The 5889-nt window shown below is 39.7% G+C and overlaps 2 long non-coding RNA genes across 2 annotated transcripts; both read left to right on the top strand.

Annotated features, from left to right (window-relative positions):
- Window positions 1–2343: 2343 nt before the first annotated feature.
- LOC117517030 lies at window positions 2344–3319 on the top strand. Its single transcript, XR_004562625.1, has 3 exons — window positions 2344–2534; window positions 2606–2986; window positions 3065–3319. It is a non-coding gene; the product is annotated as an uncharacterized LOC117517030 (long non-coding RNA).
- A 492-nt stretch (window positions 3320–3811) lies between these two features.
- LOC117517029 lies at window positions 3812–5448 on the top strand. Its single transcript, XR_004562624.1, has 4 exons — window positions 3812–4006; window positions 4097–4268; window positions 4521–4599; window positions 5384–5448. It is a non-coding gene; the product is annotated as an uncharacterized LOC117517029 (long non-coding RNA).
- Window positions 5449–5889: the final 441 nt, after the last annotated feature.

Here is a 5889-nt window from a genome sequence, read left to right as displayed (position 1 = left end):
GCCCCTCCCGCGTGCATTCCAAGAGCCGTGTTAAATTATAGATAGCTGCTGAGTTAGGTTAACTGACTCTAAAAATAAATAAATAAAATTGTAATAAACAACAAATTGTTGGGAAGGTGTCGTAGCACGGGCCCACAACAGGGGGCGCTAAAGGACGGACAATGAATAAGCAAAAAAGTAACAATTTAATGTTGACAACACACAACTAAACACACAAAATTTGTAAAGTCAATTAACACCAGGTGACGTGTGGGCAGGCTCGAAGATAGAAGACCCCCGACGAGAGAGAAGCCGCGTCCCACACGGCTTCCACCACCAACGGTCTGAAGAACACCGGAGCCGCCAAGTCCCGCGTCCCCAGGTGGCCTCTGTCTTCAGCTGTCGACCCTGGTACTGCTGGCAGAAAGCAGAGACAAGATGAATGAGCGTGAGTCCGCACACTCAGTAGTCCACAGTCTGTACACAGTTAGGAGGGAGCACCTCCACCTCCAATCACACACTCGTGCAGCTCCTGATTAACCACTTATCTGGTTTGGGGTGTGAGGCGAAGCCATTGCTGTCACACCAAACGCCAATTCCGCAGATAAGAAAACCACCAGGAAAACGGCTGCAACAGAAGTTCAGATTATTACACAATGTATGTGTCAGCAGAGAAATTACCTCTTGGTAGTCGATTTCTCGGCGGGGAGGTGGAGTTGCAGTTCGGCTTATGTATTGGTGTAGATGAGTGACAGCTGGTGCGATGAGTGACAGCTGTCACTTCCTCTGGGTCTGGCGCCCTCTCGTGCTTGGAGCCCGCACTCCAAGCAGGGCGCCCTCTGGTGGTGGTGGGCCAGCAGTACCTCCTCTTCAGTGGCCTACATAACACAAATAAAAGGGTGATTCTTTAACTAGGGGCGCTATTAGCCTTGTAAATGTAATTTCCACCACACCATTGCCTTACAATATAAAGCGCCTTGGGGCAACTGTTTGTGATTTGGTGCTATATACATGTGCTCTGATGTCACTGTTTATCTCCATAGAAACTACCCAAACAATCTTTCATACAAACTGTTTAAAGGGACATTACAGTGTTGTGGTGGAAATTACGGCAATAGTGTGGGACAACTACATTTTGTTTAAAAAAAAATCACAACAGTTGTATGACATTGAATACCCCAGTTATGTTTTGATTATTTTACTGATATTCAGAGATATTTTAAAACATTAGAAAAAAACGTTTCTTTACCATTCATTTTTATCATTGAAGATCAAAAGTCTGGGTGTGGGACAAGCACAAAACAGCAATATTTGCATATAATGATGCTGAAAAAAGGTGAAAAAGTCATCATAGACTACTAGAACAAATTTCTTAACACACTTTCATTGTAAAGATAAAGATAAGTGTGAAATTTCCCCTTTTTTCTGTTTTTCATAGAATATGATCAAAGGACATAAGTGCCCGTAGTCTAAGAATCACCCAAAAATAAAAATGCAGATACATCACACAGTACAGATTTGTGTTGATTAAGCGTATAATAACTAAATCAAATCAATTTTATTTATATAGAGCCAAATCACAACAAACAGTTGCCCCAAGGCGCTTTATATTGTAAGGCAAAGCCATACAATAATTACGGAAAAACCCCAACGGTCAAAACGACCCCCTGTGAGCAAGCACTTGGCGACAGTGGGAAGGAAAACTCCCTTTTAATAGGAAGAAACCTCCAGCAGAACCAGGCTCAGGGAGGGGCAGTCTTCTGCTGGGACTGGTTGGGGCTGAGGGAGAGAATCAGGAAAAAGACATGCTGTGGAGGGGAGCAGAGATCAATCACTAATGATTAAATGCAGAGTGGTGCATACAGAGCAAAAAGAGAAAGAAACACTCAGTGCATCATGGGAACCCCCCAGCAGTCTAAGTCTATAGCAGCATAACTAAGGGATGGTTCAGGGTCACCTGATCCAGCCCTAACTATAAGCTTTAGCAAAAAGGAAAGTTTTAAGCCTAATCTTACTAGCAGACAGGAATAATGAATACACTTCTCGGTTTTTAGATTTAGAAGTACGCTTAGGTTATCTGAAGTTTGGTTAAGGCTATTTGTCAAATACTCGCACAGTGGCTGATGTTCTAGTGTGGGGTGCTGCCATCTGCTGGTAGGACATTGTTAAACCTCTCCCCAAATTTAATTAAAGGGGCAATTAAATCGAACAGTATACAATTATTTCTTTTAAAATAGTTTTATTATTAAAAATAAATAAAGAATAGAATATAATATTACTAATTAAAACAATAATTCCCTTCTGGGAGTTTTTTTTCCCTTCTTTTTCCACTTTTTCTTTCCAACAAATTTGAGAAGCATGAGTAAGAAAATGATTGAGTGGCAAAAATGTCCTGAAGGGACCCTGGGTTATATGTTGTCGGAGACCCTGAAAGTGATGTTGAAAAAGGTGCCAGTTGCAGAAGAGGCAACAGAGTCCCATTGACGGTAAAAACAGGCTCTGCCATGTGCTCCAGGTTCTACTGGCAAGGCATGAATGTTGATATTGACACGTGGGTATATATCTTGAGCTTATGTGTTTTGAACAAAAATCACCTGGCCATGACAATAATAGTTTTTTCTTCAAGGTCTCAGAATGTGACAGTTGCCAGCGATCAGGAAAGGCTTTGGCAGCTGCACAACCCTTACAAAACATAAAGCAAAATTTTTACAGATGTTTACTTTTTACTACACTTTTTCTCCAACTAATAAGTATAACTTTTTGTTTTTTGTAGGTATCGGCTGTCTGGGAGTTGCTGGGAATTGATCTCACTGGACCTCTCCTGAAAACTGCAGATGGCTATCAATACTTTTTTACAGCCACGGATTATTTTTCCAAATGGGTTGAAGCCTTCCCTTTAAAAACAAAATCAGCATCGGAAGTAGCTCAGAAGATCTGCCAAATGATTTATCGACATGGTTGCCCAAAGCGGATTTTGTCTGATCAGGAGCGAGAATTTGTGAACGAGGTATGTGCATTTTTAAAGTACTTTGGTGTTTACTAGATTTAAGGAAGTATACATTGTGTGTGTGTTCTTTTTCTTTAGCTCAACCACAACCTCTGTGGCCTTCTGGGTATAGAGAGGAGTGTAACAGCTGCTTACCATCCTCAGACAAATGACCTAGATGAAAAGACAAATGACAACATAAAACGGCAAGTTGTTTCTCTATCACCTATCAATATTCCAGTCTTTGCCAGATCATTTGTTTACACTGACAGCTTCAAGTCTCCACACACCTGCTACACTCCTGGGGACACACCTGCTTGTTCCTTACCCTTACAGTAAAATGACTCCTTTATTTTTGTCTTTCTGTCTTTTAGAGCACTGACAAAATTGGTCAATGAGCGACAAATCAATTTTATTTATATAGCGCCAAATCACAAACAGTTGCCCCAAGGTGCTTTATATTGTAAGGCAAAAGCCATACAATAATTACAGAAAAACCCCAACGGTCAAAACGACCCCCTGTGAGCAAGCACTTGGCGACAGTGGGAAGGACAAAGCAACTGGGATGTGTATTTGGATGCAGTACTGTTCTCACTCAGATCAAAAGCCCACACCTCCACCAAACACACTCCTTTCATATTGATGTATGGAAGAGAGGCAGTTTTCCCCTCAGAGGTTTCTGTGGATGTGCTGGTAAGTTTGGGATGATGGCATGTGGGTCTGTATCTAAAGGATACCCTATGCACTACTAAAAAAAAAATAAAGGGGACATCACATTTAAATGAAAAGAAAATCTGTAATCTACATTTCATTTCAGCTTTCATTAAGTCTTCCTGAGGAGGACACATACAAAACATTTCTGGGTGAAAAGAGAAGCAATGGAGCAGGCAAACAAAAGTGCCCATGAGAACATCTCCAAGGCCCAATTAAAATAGAGACTTGCTTATGAGAAAAGAGTTCTAAAGAAGCACAAGGATGTGGTGTACACTGTTGGACAAGAGGTTCTTCTTTTCAACATGAGAAAGCGAGGAAGGAAAGGGGGTAAGCTGCTATTACTTTTTAGATAACTCGCGTTTGATCTTCTGTCCACTTTTAAACTTGCTTCAAGTAAAATATATCTTATTATTATAGGATGAATTGAGCCTGATTTCAACGGCCCATACACGATCCAGGAAATTCAAGGAAAGCTAGTGACTTTGTCAACTGCAGAGGGTCTACCACTAAAAACTAAATACAGCATGGATCACATAAAACCTTATAAAAGGAGTTTGGAACAGGAAGACAGCCCAATTCCCACGAAATGGTATGTCAGTGTGTTTTTTTTTTTTTTTTTTCCCAAAATCAAACCTGAGTAAAACCTAAACCATGTTTAAGATATGTACAAATTTGAACTGTCATTAGTGCAAAAAAAAAAAAAGAAATGAGAAACAACTATCTGTAACTATCTATGGTTAATTAATCTTTGTGTTACAGCCATTGGTACTGGAGTTTTTGAACCACTCTCGTCTGCATTTCAATCGTCATTTTTAATCGTATTTCCTATTTTTCCCTTTAGCCCACACTTGCAAACCCCAATTGAAGAACCACAAAAAAGGCCTACAGTTATTGCCTATGTCCTTCCTGAAGAAGAAATGGTAAAACTGCATTTACTACAGGACCCTTTTCTGCCTATGATGTTATGTAGATTAAATGCATATGTTGTAATTAAAATGTCTTTCATGTTCTATAACCCCTAATTTATCATTCATACAGTTTTCTAATTTTAGCCTTTATTCGGATGCAATACACACTGTATTCAAGTTGTAAGTCAGTTTACGTTTTACATAAACATGGTATAATTGTTTCTGTAATAATGAATCTCCAGCACTCACAAGCCAGAAAGAGGACAGCATAGAAGATCGAGGTTGTACTATAGTAATAAGGTTCCGATCGGTTGGTCATTTGTTCGCCTACCCAAGTTCATGTTGAGGGTTTGGCCTGTTCAAACTGTTTGCTAGCTTATTCTTTTGTTCTTTGTTATACTTTTCCTGTACAAGTTCAGTACAATGACCCAATTTTCTTCTGTCATCTTGGTATTTGATTTTACTGCTGGCCCAATTCAAGAAGCAGGTTTGCTCTGTGTGTTTGTCACCCAAAATGAGTAATACTATAGTTTTACATCTTACAATGACATAAAAATCAGATCCACTTAATGGATGAAAATCTCATTTAGCATTTTTGCTTCATAATACCAGGGCCCCTTTGAGTACTTCTTTCAGCTATAACTTGGTTATAGTTGTGTGAACCTCCTTCCTGAAACAGGCTCCTGTTTAATGCACATTACATTCTGGTGTCCATGTACTGTTCATGTTTATCAACAGTAATGGCACATAATGGTATATCACCCAAATCTGTTGGTTGATTTATTTTTTACTGCAGTCAAAAAGATTTGGGCTTCAGATGACAAGGGAAATGTCGAAGCAGTTGTTGGCCCTTACCGTTTGTATGACACATCCTTTCGGACATTGCAGGGGTCACAGTGGCTGGCTGATGTAAGACGCTGTTCATTCAAGTCTGAAAACACTAACATTATTCCGTCATTGCTATGCCAAGTCTTGTGTGTGTGTGTCTGTGTTACAGGTTATAGATGCCTATATGCATATTCTTGCTATAAGAAACAGGCAAGTCAATGTTTCTAGCTGTTGCCACATTGCTTTTTGTTTTCTTCCTCTGTTACTTTATGCTCCTTTAGGTCTAACATTTTTGTAATATAATCTTATTTTAACAGAACCCTGTTCATCATCTGAATGCTGTGGTAGGATCCACTCTGCTTGTAAATGGCAGATTTCAGGGACTCGGAAAGGTCATTTTGATACTTTTTGATCCAGTAATACTCTGGATAACATTGGATAACTATGCACATCATTAATAAAGTGGATAATTAA

This window comes from Thalassophryne amazonica, chromosome 9, assembly GCF_902500255.1.
Source record: "Thalassophryne amazonica chromosome 9, fThaAma1.1, whole genome shotgun sequence".
In the NCBI taxonomy this organism is placed as follows: Eukaryota; Metazoa; Chordata; class Actinopteri; order Batrachoidiformes; family Batrachoididae; genus Thalassophryne; species Thalassophryne amazonica.
Note: the sequence above shows the minus strand (reverse complement) of the source record. Positions and strands in the feature narration are given on the sequence as shown.